Source organism: Bombus impatiens, unplaced genomic scaffold, assembly GCF_000188095.3.
Source record: "Bombus impatiens unplaced genomic scaffold, BIMP_2.2 scf_0321, whole genome shotgun sequence".
Classification (NCBI taxonomy): Eukaryota; Metazoa; Arthropoda; class Insecta; order Hymenoptera; family Apidae; genus Bombus; species Bombus impatiens.
This window is the reverse complement of record NT_176740.1, coordinates 1774997-1790883: the sequence shown is the minus strand read 5'-3', so window position 1 is coordinate 1790883 and position 15887 is coordinate 1774997. Positions and strand designations below refer to the sequence as shown.

Genomic DNA, 15887 nt, shown 5'->3' with positions numbered 1-15887 from the left:
TATCGAAGAACGAATTACATATATCTTATGTAGTTTTATTGGGATTTATTTTATTTAGATTTGTAATTCTTTATCCTTTATATTACTTGCTCGATGGAGTTTCACAATCCTCTGTACCTTTTTATTTCACTTAAGTTCTAAAAATAATAAAGAGGGACGAATAGATAGAATCAAACATAATAAAGATTAGTCAAAATTAGTATGAGACTGGGAAAAAACAACAATCAATAGCTTCATTTTGGTTAATACCTATAAATATATATGACATAATATAAAGTAGTATCTATAAAGTATCTAGACATAGCCAGCTCATACTTGTTCAAATTTACAAGCAAGATCCATGATGGGAAACTTCAATTCATCGATGTAAAGAATTCCTCCCTTTTTTTGCCTGATAATATATAATACGAAAAGGAAACATTTATTGCCCGAAATTATTTACAGAAATGAATCTCATCTGTTTCATTAAAAAACTAGCCTCTTTCGCACCAAAAGTTATTTCAAACAATTAAATCATCAAAGATCTATATATATAACTTCACACATTACACCACCAAATTAAAACAGCAGCAAAATTATAGCACGGAAAAAGGTCTCCTTTATCCAACGCACTTTATGAATCATAAGAGAAAGCGTTTCCCATTGTTTCGACCCCGCCATGCCTCTACACCACCACGCGACAGACATTGTTCCGGGAAATAATAAAATCCCTTTGGTCGTCTAGCGTCTAGTTCGCTCTTCGTTTTGCATCGCGATCCAGTTACCCGTATTTCACCTGACAAATATTAATCTCGGAAGTGGTAAAAGGGTCGACCACCCCCGTTTACTCCCTTCACCCCGGTGCCCGGGTCTAGAAACTCTCGTGCATCCATCGAACGGAACGATATTATCGAGAAATTGGAAGTTACGGCCGTACGAAAATGAAAGGCGAGGCATTCCGAATGGACTCGAACGCGTATCGCCCGCCGATCTAATTACCAATGGACGAATTCGATCGCGAGAATTCGGTTCATTACCTTCCACGGTAATTTAAATTCAGTTCCTGGTTACAGGGATGAAAAGAAAAAAGGAAAGAAGGGATTAATCTCGGGAATGAATCAAACGAAATTCTACGAACGAGCCCCCAATTAATTTCCGTCTTCGTGGAATAGCATCAAGGTTGCCTACCTAATTGTAAGTAACAATGAGTAATAGTTGGAAGAAACGATAGAGATATATTATAATTAATTAATTATGCCAGTATTGAATTTATAATTAAAGAAGTAGTTAATCTATAATTGCACAAGTATGGAAATTATTATATGTATTTCGATAATCGATAACTGTGTTTGCGCTGGGCAGAACAGATTACAAGTCTAAGTAATAGTACATATTGTATTATCAAAATTCAACCTTAGAGGGGTTAGTCGAGATGCTCGTGATAAAAACGACTTGCCAAATTTGTTCACTTTTTAAAAATGGGAAGTAATCAGAAGCTGAAGTCACAACACGGTGAAATGGACATAAAAGGTGGTCTATACGTTGATTTATTTTCGAACGAAAACTAGTCGCTTTTATAAAGATCTTTGTTACGAGGTTCACAACTTCGCGATTTAATTAGATATGCGATTTTATTATAGACACACTTATAATTAATGCTTATAATTAATAATTAATATAATTAATAAAATATATTGGAAAGAAATAAAAAATGTTAAAGTATTTTTTGTTTTCCTACGAAAAGAAAAACGAGGGACAATGACGGCTTTTATGAAGAATTCTTTAATTCGTTAATACGTTATTCTGCATATAAAAATACTCTTATATTTACGTCTCTAAATAAGAAACGTTATAACTGACTGCTCTCCACTGTTCAAAACGAATAGAGTCAGTCGTAAGAGACAGAAAAAGAAGAAACATATAATACGTCCGTGCGAATTCGTTGTCCAACGCCTCATAAGGGACAGAGATCGACTGGTCGGCCACATTGGGAGTGGGAAACCTTTTTACGCGGCTGTTTCGCATGAGAACGGTAACGGAACACGATTTACGAGTGGAAAATAGAGGCACCAGCGAAAAGCTTTTAGTCCTTCGTACGTCAGCAAATATGTGACTAACCCGAAGCTCGGGGGTGCACGGACCCGCTTTCATCCACCTGTGTAATCGTTCCCTCTGCGCGTCCCTTGACCATTCTAACCGTCGTTCCTTCCGTGTTCCACCGAAATCATATCCTAACCTTTCGTTCTCATCTGTGCCTTTCACTTTGTTTTCCAGCCTTTACGTTCGATCTCTCCTTTGTCACTGCCGATGAGCATTAAATAAGCTTTAGACGTTGTCTTATCGGTGCAAGATTCCTGAATGATTAAGTTTAGTAATGGAATTTGACAAAAGGAACATATTTTCTGACAGAAATAACATATTTTAACGATTCTACGCGCCTACTTGTTCTTAGAATTAGTTGTGTTTCATTTTATGTCGCTATTCGTAATAAAGCATATCTCGATAAAGATCGTAATGGGTAAAAAGGTTTTTGAAAAATATAAATAAGCCAGTGCAAAACGCTTCGAAAAATTCTATAAAACGTTTTCCATGTGTCATACACGCTTCCGACAGGTAATCGCGATTAATTAACATTTAAACACTGGCTTTTAAATCATAAGTCAACATTTTGCACGGGATTACGCGAAGTAACGTTAAAAGGAAATTAACGTGGAAAACGCGACAATTATCTCATCGGTGAACGACTGTTGAAGCGTTATTACCGATATATGAGCGCCGGAGGCAGTGAAACGAGCAATTTCTACTTTCATCGCGACTTTCATTTCTGGCTTTTCGTGGCTAGACGACCGCTGAATTTCGAGAAGTTCCGTCCCAAAGGAAATTCCACGATTTTCGACCAACTTTCTTAACCACTTCCTCTGCAAGGATCGTAGATTTATGAGATGTTATCAAATAATGTTTCACCTCGAGCGTCGTCCTGGAATGATACGATTTAATTATTAACGTGTGGACCAGCCAAGGAAACTTTGATGAAATTTCAAGCGAATATTTGCGCAAGCTGGCTGAATTTAAGATTATATTAATACTCAGAATAATAGAAGAAATTATCGAAAACCGCGACGATTCTGGATGAGAGAGAAATTGTATTTATCTATATGTATAAATATGATTGAAAACGTTGTTGTAATATCGAATATAGAAACTCTTTATAACGTAAGATTTCATTAAGATAATTTCATTTAGATCGTCCCAAAAGCTTCTCTCGTTTTATAAGAAAATAATAGACGCATAATATTTTTTGTTTTATATTATTTTACTGAATTACGTACGGTCCATTTTGTTTCAATAGAATAATGTTGAAATTTCTCCATAATAAAGCAAAAAATGCTGTGCATCTATTATTTTGTTATAAAACGAAAGAAACCTTTGGGACAACTTAATAGTTCTTAAAGGCTTTCCAATTTTTTAATAATTGCGCAGGTTTACCTAAGTTTTTATTAACTTACTTATGAATGGGAATGTACGTATGTACAGGTTCTCTGTAATATATCTCTCGTCAAATATATCAAATAAATCAATCATACAAAATTCAAGTTCTAAAAACACCGCTAACATCACGATAGAAGTCATAAATTCAAGCGTAGCTCGAGGTTCGAGCGTTAAAACAGGGAACATTTAACGCAACACGTAGAGGATTAACAGAATGTGGTGAGAAAATCGGAGGCAACGATTTGTCGACGGATCGTTCCACGGTTGTTTTTTCGTTAAAACGCCGACAAGTACAGCCGTGGAACGCGTGAAATTGGTAGTTTCGTCGTACGAACGACAGCTTTTCGAACGAAAGCCGGAACGAGATTTCCTTTTTTTCCTCTTCTCCAAATGATTTCCAATTGAAAAACTCTTCTGGCTAGCCAGCCAGCCAGTCAGTCAGAGTCGGCTGTCTTGTCGATCGAAAAGTCGCGAATAAATTCAACGAAGCATAACGTCCAACGAAATCGAAAAGGGGAACACGTTCAATTTGTGAAGAAGGGAAAAGAAGGGAAAAATAACAATTACCGGGAAAGAAGGAAGCGACGCGTACGGGACCTCGTTCCGGCAATTATTTCCTCGAAAAGAACCGGCTGCTTTATTAAATCGCGCAATTTTTCATCTCCCGGCTGGTGTACGTTCATCTCTTCCCTTCTTCAACGAGGAACCGTCCACCAAGGGATAGATAAATAGCGAGATAATGTCCGTAGAATGAGACAGCAAGAGTAGAATTAACGTTTTCCTTCGTCCGTGATTTTTTGCAGCCGTACACCCGCGACATTTTGTCCTCCATTTTTCTTCGATTTCCTTCTTCTTTTTTTGTTTACAAATGTTCTTCTTTTTCTTTTTCAAGATGCATTCCATTTGTACTTCTGAAACTCTACTTTTTATTTGGACTACGTAACGAGTCTGACCCAAGTCCATTTCGTTTTGAGTTTTCACTGTTTAAGTATAATATTGCCTTAGAGAAATTCCTCCTTTCTTCGTCCCCTTTTTTTCTTCGTTTCTTTCCTTTTCATCCGTCCATTACACCTATCTTCTTTCTTTTTTCCCTTTTTGTCCCCCTTCCTTTCCTCCTTTTTCTTCCTTCTTATTCTTCTCTTTAGCTGTACTATTCTTTCCACACTTTCTTCGCAAACATCATCTATGTTTGAAATACTTAGTTCATAAAAGGCATGGAACATACACAGAGACAGTAAAATTGCACTGAATGCTAAAACCGAATATTTAAAAATTAATAATATCCATAGTATCTATAGTATCTGTAATATTTATTGAGACATAACACCGATTTCGAGTTATGTAATTTTGAGGAGAACAACAGGATTAATTTTACCTTCTAATTATACCTGCAAATGCCTTATACATACAAGAAGCCAAATTGCACGAATCGAATAAATATTCCTAGAACAAGTATCAACGGAGAAATGTCAATATTTTTCTGCGTCTTCATTGTTCTTCGTCATAATGCCAATTCTTCGTTTAATTGCCTACGCAAAGGAGCCATATAAAGTAATGGTAACGCAATACACTTGGTCATCGCGGACATACGTACACTTATAAACATGCCAGACTGTATCAATAAAGTTTCGTTTTACAGGATAGAATGGCCTGCTATAAAGCTAGGTTTCCACTAGCTCTCATCGCGTCTCGCGTTTCGCATCTACTTCCTCCGATATGTATTCACGTTTGCATATGCATCAGTGTCGATCATGAAACCTTGGAATAGTTCCGCCCGTTCATTATCATCCGGTAATAATATTCTAGATTGGCAGCTGTTAATGCCTCCAATTCTCATTGCTTCATTCTGTTTCATCGCTGTTTTTTCTTTTTTACACACACACGCTAGTAAAAATTGAAATTGCTCTTTCAATGCTATGTATACTCTCGGCTAAAGTTCTCGGCTAAAAGTTCGGACTGTGATTTACAGAAACTAGGAATTTCTAAAAAAATCCATCTCAGAATTCTGTTAGCTTAGAAAATTCTTTTGTAAAAATTTTATCATAACGGCATATTTTGCAATATTTATTTCGCATTAATAATAAAATTGCCAGATTAATAATTTCAAAATTGATGTTGCGTATGTCAGCAGTAATTTTTCCATAGATCTTTTACTACCAAGTTTTCCAAGCGCCCAAAGAAGGAGAAAACTGACGTTCTTCAATTCCTAGATTCGATTCCTAGATTTTATAAGATATGTAATGATTCGAAGATTTTGGCGGATAGCGTGTTCCAAACAAGAAACGTAACGTCTCCCATTTCGTTTTAATTCAATGTTGAATGGCGCGCAATGAGTGAAACGCATTAAGACGAACATTAAAGCGACTGGCATCCGAATATCGGTGGTAGAAAATTAAACCAAGGAACGAAATCGTTTGCAAGAAATCTCCGGCGAGAAGCTGATAACCGACCTTCCTAAATTCCCTCTTACCCAGTTTCATCCCCGATTACTCTGTTTCCCCTGTTGGGTACCCTGGGGAGAACGATTCAAGAGCGGCTAACCAGAAATCCATACGCAAATGTAGTCCAATGCCGCGATCAACCATACCAAATGGCCTTTCCTATTAATTTGCGTTGTTCATTTGTTTTAGAGAATTACGAGCCACTTTTCTTTTCTATGTAAATCCTGGGACGTACTTTTGTATAGAAATTTTAGGCTACTTACGATAGCGGTCTCATAACAGCAATTGATCACATTTTTAAGAAATATCTCTACACGATGTTACATAAAAACGAATCTTTAAACATTCACTCAATAGCGTTATTTTTTGTGATCTTTCTTGATTCATCGATTTTTTTACGAATCGGTACATTAATAAATAGAGACTTAAGTTAAACGTTAAGAAAGAAGTATAGAATCATTTAGGACGAGCCACAGGAAGAACGAGATTCTAAAACGTAAATAAATTGTTTGAAACATGAAAAACCGATTGTACGATTACGGATTTATTGAAAAATTATTTGACATGGCCCTTGGAAAAACTCTTCCTATCGAGAAGGCAATAGATACAAAATATTCATCTAATAGAATGTAGAACGACTGACTTGTAATTTATGAAATCCATTTGTATAGATTTTTGTTCTACTACGAAGATTGTTATGTTGTTATTTGTAAAAGAATAAGAATTTTTCAGAATTGGAATTGTCGAATTATTCGCATAAATAAAGTTCTATGCCAATATGATAGTGATTGAATGGCCTTAAAAACGAATGACACAGAGAATAGAAATTATCGTACACGATGCAACAGTAAGGCCAAGGATAAGCTATCGAAATTTTTTCGTATCGCACATTCTTCTTGGTACATTAACTTACAAACGTTCGTACGAACGACGATATTTCGCGTAACAAATGGTTCGCTCGTGGAAACAGATAAACTCGAAGAAAAGTTGGATCGTGAGAATTACAAGGGAATCTTGTAGCCTTGTATATTATCGCGAGTCTCATTACCGGATTCCTGCAAATTCGTAGCAGCATCTTCCTTTAAGCTCGCAACGAGGAATCTTTTTACCGTATTGGAACTCTTTAAGTTACTGAAGTAACTTTAATTTTCAATTCGCAGATCTTCGACTAATTCGAATCGCAGATTACTCCGAGAGAAAAATCTTACTGGTAATTAACATACTTCTCCACAGTCGTTTGTAACAAATATTTCATTTCAAGAAATATAATTCAAAACATTTCAGAGATTGAAAAATTCGTAAACTTGGAAATTCCAACATTTGATAAAATAGAAACGAAATCCTTGGAACTCCCTCTAGATAGCATTATTAGCCTTTAAAGTAGTAATTAAATTCGCAAATATATTACGCAATTTATATCACACGTTCTTCGTTATCTCATTTACCTGTAATACAGACATCCACGTATACTTATCGAATATCGATACAATATGATATTAACGTGTATGACCCATGCATATCAAATGTAGGCAAACAATTTCCACGTTTTACGCGAAAGACCGTAACAGCGCGAGGTCGAGCCTGAATCACAGATACCTCGTGTTCGAATTAATTTCTCTGTCAGCAAAATTGGAGAAATCGCAAATAGCGCGACACGCAGATGCCCAGACAGCGGGTTGGCGTTGCTCCCGACATCGGAGCCGAATGTCGGCTGAGCCGAAGCAGAGATTCCGTGAGTTCTTCGCGGCTGTTTACACGAGATATGGGTATCACTGGGCATTAACTGGGGCGGTGGCTGTGCTCGGATATTAATTTTCGAGACGCGTCTAATCTTGCATAATATGCGCGTGATTAAATAGCGCGACGCCGCCTCCTACGCTCTATTCGTCGTTTCCCTGCGTCGTGTCGTGCCTTTTTGTCTTCCACCGTCGTCTCTTAACCGTTTGTTCCTCTTGTATCCCACCGAGAGTTCCGTCGCGTTTAGTCTAACGCGTTTTCAGGTAAGGAGGGTTTCAGGTTCGAAATTGTTGCTCGTTGCTTGAATGTTCGCCATGCAAGTGCGTGAGGAATTATGTATTATACCATGCGAAGAGAAATTCTAGAATAGGTGAGTCTTAGCGAGAAGGAAGATTTTGATTCGAAGGTGAATGTGTTTGAAATTTGTAGAAAATGATGTAGGTATATCGTACTCGTTACATTCAAGTTCGGATAAGTTCTTTAACAAAATTATTTTTCTCCTTTTTTTATGGACAAATCGTTAGAGAGGTATAATCTGTTAATTGTTATTTGGAAATTCGAAGAATAATATGTATCACGTATAATCTTTCGTGTATTTGAATTGTTACACGTTATACATGTAATAGACGAAGATAGATATTACTTACTTTATGATTTTGTATTATTTATATTTTTAGTAGCGAATTTACGATGCAATTTATTATCGAAGAAAATTCTCAACATACATCGATTCATATTTATTTCAACGGAAGATTTGGTATCTACTTCAAAGAAAATATTGATCCTGATGGCTAATGGCTTACACCTACCAAGTCACCCGATACAAAGCCATAAATCTTGATATTCCTAGGAAGATAAGGAAAATGGATCGAAAAAGTTGTCACCAATTTTCCATCGAATTTTCAATAACACAAAGCCACCTGACTTTACATCGAATATCTGAAAACGTCGCAGGCATTTTTCATAGTGTGAGACAATCTCTCCTTTGCTTCTCGACGTCCCATTTATCAAACGCGTAGACATACGCTACAGGTTATTTCGAGTTAACCTATCAGTGATTATGATTGTCGCTGAAGACTTGAATCAAGGTTTTCGTCGTATAATATGAAATATTTAATGCAATTTTGTTACCCTTGGTTTTTGTCTTATCTCGAGCCATCTCGCTCGCTTCAAGTGTACCACGAATTTAGAACCAGGTTGTAATTCCGTAACTATGTAATTTCTCGTTACTCTACATTAAAATTATACAATATGCATATAATGTAACAAAATAATATCACGAATATATCGGAAAAAAGCGTACGAATTAGAAACAATCGAGGCATCGTAACCGACGATCCGCTATTGAAGGGTTAATAACATTGGAAAAATCGATTGGTTCGACGAGGCATGATACAAATTGACGAGGCAACGCGGATAAAAAAATATGAATCGTCGAATTTCCACGTACGCGTGGCGATCGACGACGCGCGCCGAGCCGATTTTCGTTGGAAAACTCGCGCAATCCCCGTTGCGCCATTAATTTTAACGATTCGATCTCGCTGCATGGAAATAAAATTATACGGCCGTGCAATAATCCGGGCCGTGGAAAGGGAGAGAGATCACGCGTCGCAAACACGGCCCTGATTGATACCTGACGCGAAAATTTCGCGTTTACATCGCGAATGCGATTACCTGTGCTGGATGTCGGTTCGAGAACCGTCTACACGTCATGGGATTGCACACGCACGACATTAAACTTGTAAATAGAATTATAGAATCGCCGGAATATTACGGTCGGTCACATCTGAAACGATTGTGCTACGTGATTACATCGCGGGATGAAATTTTCGCCAAGCAAACGCCCGGAAGAAACGAATTCCCGACGGAGACGCGAAGGATGCAAACTTTTCGGTCACGATTTGTCTAGTGACTTTCTGTCGCTGCCAAGAAATCCTCCGCCGAAGAAATGCACGAGAAACGCGACGTGCGTTTCTTAGCGGCGCAAACGGGCTTCCCAAGCTTCCTACTGTTGTCTGCTGACTTAATATCGAGGATTACCCACCGGTGAGTATCGGGTTTTGTGTACGGTGGTGTTTATGGAGCGATGTGCGAGATTTGAGACACAGTGGCTCGCGAAAGTAGTGGAACATTTCTAGACATTTTTTATGTATGTATGATACAAAATATTCTAAATCTCATTTGCGATGTAACGAAACGTGGCTATCACACGATTACATTGGTAAAGTTTGAAACTGATCTGAATATATACAAAGAAATTACAAAATATTTGTTGGAAGCATACACTTGGCAAAGATCGCCAAAATAATTAAACGGTCAATTAATCACTATTTAATAAGTTACGATATGTATTGAGATCCGCGGTGAATAGCGAATATGAAATATATAATGTAAGCAATCTGAAGATAAGATTAATAGAAATCTCAGAATAAGTCGATTCCAAACCATCATATTTGGTCGAACTATCAGTTGTTTATTAAGACACAGAAAGCAGTTTTAGTTTACTCTTTAGAATCTTAAAAAGTACAAAAAATTATATCTGCTTCTATTCAACAAACTCCATTAAAACCTAAATCCCAAAACCACTATCGAATTTCTTAAACCTCCATCTCCCCACTATCACCAAATTTCCCTGCACTAGTATATAACACTATTCATCAATCATTCCTCAATCGAGCCACAAAAGTTGCCAACTCCAAAACTGCTTCGAAACTCGGTCTAATAATTCAAACCGCTGCAACGCTTCGATCGTAAACCTACTCCTTAGCATCGTCCATCCAGTTGGTCTAATCGCGTGGTAGTCGCAACAGAGAGAGCCACGGATCGATCGTGAGAAAGAGGTTGGGTGTGTTACCTCGTTGAAAAAGCGACGATCCATCAAGCGGATCGTATTTTCGCGGAGATCGGGCGGATCGTTTTTACGAAATTGCGTCGCGTTCTTTGTCGATCGATTCGCGTGGCAAACAGAGAGACAGAGGAATGCAAGTGGAAAGGAAGCGGAAGAAGGGGTGAGAGTAACTGTTCTCACGACGACTTTGAATTTTTGAAAATTTGAATTTTTGAAAATTTGAGTTTTTGAAAATTTGAATTTTTGAAAATTTGAAAATTTGAATTTTTGAATTTTTGAAAATTTGAAAATTTGAATTTTTGAAAATTTGAGTTTTTGAAAATTTGAATTTTTGACTGGTGAAGTACTAAACTAGTACTAAAGTAATAAGCTAGTAAAGTACTAAAGTACTAAAGCGCTAGTAAAGTGCTAAAGTACTAAAGCGCTAGTAAAGTACTAAAGTAATAGTAAAGTACTAAAGTACTTGAAGTTGAGGTTGGTACTAAACTACTAAGGTAGTACTAAAGTACTAACGCACCAAAGTACCAAAATACTACCAAAGTACCGAAGTACTACCAAAGCACTAAGTACTAAAGTACAACTTCGGTGGAACACAAAATGAATATTTGTTGCGTGCGTGGGGAAAAACCCTAGAAATTCCTTTCTACGCTACGGGAGATTCTATAAAACGAAATAAATTTTGGTTTTAATTAGTAATTCATCGTTAATTTGGTAAAACACTTTGGCAAAATTCACGTAGTTAAATAGAAACGAATGATTTTCTGAACTTCTTCGGCTTCTCATATCTGTAATCCATATATCGTATCGTTTAATTAAAGAACCTCGATAATTTGATTTCTTTCAACGTTTTCAATTCCTAAGAAAATTCTATCCAGGGGAGAATACAATCTCATTTTCACCACGACCGCGACGAACCGCTAATGGTATCGCAATAATTAATTTCGCGGTAGAATTGTATGACTTACGCGAAGCCGGAGGTAAGGAAGAAACAGCCGAAAGTAACAAGCGCGGAAAATAAGAGAATTGTTAGCGAATATTCTTATTTTTCCTCTCTGCCCCTTTCTTCTACCTTTTTTTTTTTTTTGTTGTTTTTCATTTCTAAGTATTTTTCTGCCACGAGAAAAGTATCTCATGGGCACGCTGGAATCTTTCAAAAACACGCTCGCGACACGGAAGAATAACGCGAAACAGAATTCGCGGCAGGATTACACGGCGGTGGTAAAAATTAATAAGAGGTACGATGTAAACATGTGCCACTGTGATACTCTAGGGAGGCGTAATTAATTCGAGACTTTTCTCCATAATCTGCATGGATCATCAAATAAGATTAGACCAACCAAATGTATGCAGCATTCGGTGTACATATTTCGCGGAAAATATTCATCAGTTTTACTAATAATCAGAGCTTCGGAAAATGTTAAGTAATTTGTATCGAGTATAAAATTTGGTGAAAACGGCGCAGGATTGTAATATTTATGCCGTAATTTAATGTTGCATCGCATAATCGTTTAATTATTGATAACAATTAACATTAATGTAAATTTAATTTTATCCTATATGTCATACACGTATCTGTATGTATCGTTGGTTCCTGGTATTATGATTGACGGCGTTGAAAGGCGAAACACGATAAATTATTTGAAGATAATAATAAATTTTTCCACGCAGAGCGTCCTTTTCTATTTTTGCAAAGAGTGCTTATACATTTTTCTTCCCGTGTATCAATGTGATATACGAGAGAACGAGGGCTTATAAATCCAGTTAAATCAGAGGGAAACGTATCGCGAGCTATGGAAACACATATTTGCGCGTAACGGAAGCACGCTCACGCGCGGGGGCTGGTTTATCGAAATACGAGTATGACAAAAGTAACACAAAACCCATTCAAAGCCGGCTTTTATGTACTGCCTCGCACAACATTTGCATACGCTTCTGCTACCTTCGACCTTTGCTAGATATTACCGACGCGAAATCCAGCCTCCTTGGCGAGGAAACGAAAGTAGCGCATATTAGAGTCATCTCTGGTTACTTTAATACCACTGGAATAGCGAAATATCACGAATTATAAAATATTCTAGTAACCTGATGTAAAAGAAGTTTCTCTTTAATTCTACAGTTGGAACGTAATAATAAAAAAAGGAAAATAATTTGAATGTGTTATTAAATATATTTACGTATCTGTAACTGTACGTTATACGTGGCGTTTACAATTAAGAATGAAGGTTATATAATATGAACGATATATTAAAATTAGATACCACAAAAATTGCAGAAGCTTCTTAAAGTAATCCAATGCTCGGTCTAACATTCTATGTTTGTAATTAAATGCTCAATACAAATCAATTATAACGACGCTACTCCAATTTCTCAGAACTCGTGCAAACATCCTACTATGTGATCCTACTATAATCAGCTTGGTACACGAGATTTCATTAAAAAAAACTCCCTAGAAATAATCAATTAAACGGATAACAGGTAAATCCGGATGCAAAGCTCGGCCACGTGAAACGTAGTTTATTCAAAAGAGCGGCGAGCCATCGATGAATTGTCAGCTTTAATTCACGGTAAGCGCTCTCGAAGTACTCCGCTCTCCGCTATACTCCGGCTCGCAATAAATGCAATTTAAAAATGTAAATTTCCCCGCCGGCTACCTATGAGCTTTCCCTCGGTTACTCTTTTTATTTTTCCTCTTTGTCTTCTTCTACCGACGATCCTCTAGCATCGCCTCCTCACCGCACCTTTTTACCATTTTTCTCCCCTTTGAATTTCGAATGAACGAACGACCGAGTCGGGAAAAATTCGCGATTCAACGGCGCAATTAAAATTTAATGCCCGCTGATACGTGGGCGGGTATAATTTCCGAGCCACGGTCTCGTTAATACGGCGAATTTTACGCAACAAAACGGATTACATGTTGGCACGCGATTAAAAATAATTTTCCTTTTATCAGAATACTCCACCATGCCTATATCCATGGCTTGAGGTATTCATTGACTGGTATCCGGTTACGCGTTCTTCAAATTTACGATCTCTTTTCGCCTGCATGACACATAACCTCACGTCCGTGTGTATAGGTATGTGCGAGCGCGTTTCGAATGGACAAAACGAGAAAAAAAAAGGAAAAAAGGAAAAAATGCGAGATTGGCGGTACGTAACGACACGCTTGCACTATGTAGCCCGTGAAAATCAGTAAAATGTTCGGACCACTTTTCATCTCGTCGTCATGATGCGCTGCGGTCCAAGTGTATCTTTCGACAGGCTCGTAAAAAATGCGCTCTTTGAGTCCCCTCCAACCCATTGTTCACGTATTTGATTATACTTGTGTCGGTGTCACACTAGATTTTAGAATACCTCGTTCTTTTATCGGAAAAAATGGCGCCTATTTTATATACTGAAAATCTAAATTAATAATAAATTTAATGTTAATCAAGAAGGAACATCGATTGGATGTTGGACGAGAATGTACAGTGTTTGGGATTACATATTATTAATGCTTGTTTCTAAGATGATGTAATTTATGACGTAATAACGGAAGAGGCGGGAATTTCAAATATTGTCAAAGCAGCCCTGACGTGTTAGCTACCGAGCGATTACACGCATTAACGTTAATGCACATTCAGGTTTAATAAATATTAAAGCTCGCGAGTGTAGGCCCGTCGTTAATTAATATTAACGTTAATATACTTTACCCTCATATTATCTTCAAAAGTATAAACGTATATTTAAAACAGAAATAAACACATACCTAATACTTGCCACATTTCGAATGAAGAAATATTTGGCTTCTAAAGTGTTTGCATGATAATAAAATTTAATCATACTGCTTTTATACCGCGTTCAAAATTCCTGTACTATATATTTAATCAGTAAAAAATCGAACTTTTAATTAGCTACAAATTCATAGCAGGTCATAGCTAGCCATGGATCACGTCCATAAATACTAATAACAAGATTTAATTAATATAATATCCAGAGCCCATGTGCACCTGGTAGATACCATGTGCTCGTAGAAATGTTAATTTCAGACGAAGAAGGGTCAATATAAAGAGCAGGAACAGGACAACTTGCATGGAAGCTTAACTCCCCTCAAGAGGATAATAAATATAAATACACACTTCTAAAGGTGAAGTTACTTCATCATCGGTTAATTGCGACACTCAAAACGGCTTTCGCGTTGCTCTATGCATAGAAGGTGACCAATTTTAATCTATCAGTACGAATCATTAATAAAGTACTCGCTGCGCTACATAATAGTTTAGGCAACAATTGAATAGTTTTAAGGAATGTATAGGCTGGTGAAATTAGTTTTCTTGTAAATGGAAGCGATATGTAGATGATATGTAGAAATACGATTTCTTAAATGGAATCATCTAATTTTCAATACAATAATCGATGCAACTCATTATTTCCAACAGAATTAATATTAAGCTATTTACGTTAAAAAATCATTAAAACGATATAAAAATTCAACGAATTTTTTTTCGAGCGATGTAAATTAATATGAGAAAAACTTTGTAAAATGAAATAAAGTTAAAGTAATTTAGAAAAAGTTGTTCATCTCTAGCTAAGAACATGGAAATGTTTCAAGTTGCGATGCACATTCGTTAAGTTAAATTTAAAATTTGATAAAGCAGGACATGCATCATATTACGTAAACATTGCTTCTTAACTTCGCACAATATACATATTAATTATATTGGTAATTACCATTTAATGCATGCAACTTCACAAAATGAAAAACAGTTGAAATAATTAAAAAAAAATTTCTTCATCTCTAAAAACATGAAAATAGATCACGAAACATGAAACGTTCGTTAGGTTGATTTCGAATGACGAAATGCAACCTGCGCAATATAGACGAAAAATCATTTCTCAGCGATGTGACGAGAAATCTCATTTAAAGATTAAATTTCTAACGGGTGAACTTTGCTCCTTACCTTATAACTCATCTCACCACGTGTTAGCGTTACTTGCGAATCTGGTGGCGTGTGCGAAAGGAAGGTTAGGGAAGAGAGTCGGTCGCCGGAACATGCTGATTACAGAAAACCTGCCGCGTTCGTCGGGAACCGTACGTATACCTATCCACGAGATGTTTCTTGCAGCATCAGCTTGTTCGACGATCGTACCAGGGTTCGATGCTCCTTTTCACCACGATCGTTATTAACTTTTTACACGTCTATGGTAATCATGTCACTCCATTCAGAAACTGTCGAAGCAAAGAAGATTAGATCACCATCATCCACCCACCGTCTCTATTGTATGTACTCGCGACTCGCGAACTCGTGACACTAACTGCACTATACTATCATTTTCGATACCCGCGAATTACGATTGAAATTTAAACGCGATATTATACATGCGACATGTAACCTCGATATTTTTATTTATTCTAT

General features: G+C 36.9%; 1 long non-coding RNA gene across 3 annotated transcripts; it reads right to left on the bottom strand.

Annotated features, from left to right (window-relative positions):
• Positions 1–1737: 1737 nt before the first annotated feature.
• On the bottom strand, positions 1738–15781 carry LOC112212841. 3 transcript variants are annotated; one of them, XR_004461726.1, is made up of 4 exons: positions 15432–15781; positions 5082–5352; positions 4036–4997; positions 1738–2956 (listed from the first exon to the last, which is right to left on the bottom strand). It is a non-coding gene; the product is annotated as an uncharacterized LOC112212841 (long non-coding RNA). The 3 variants fall into 3 exon arrangements; XR_002946671.2 differs by lacking the exon at positions 1738–2956 and having other exon boundaries at positions 2963–4997; positions 5063–5352; XR_002946670.2 differs by lacking the exon at positions 1738–2956 and having other exon boundaries at positions 2963–4997.
• Between the last annotated feature and the right edge of the window lie 106 nt (positions 15782–15887).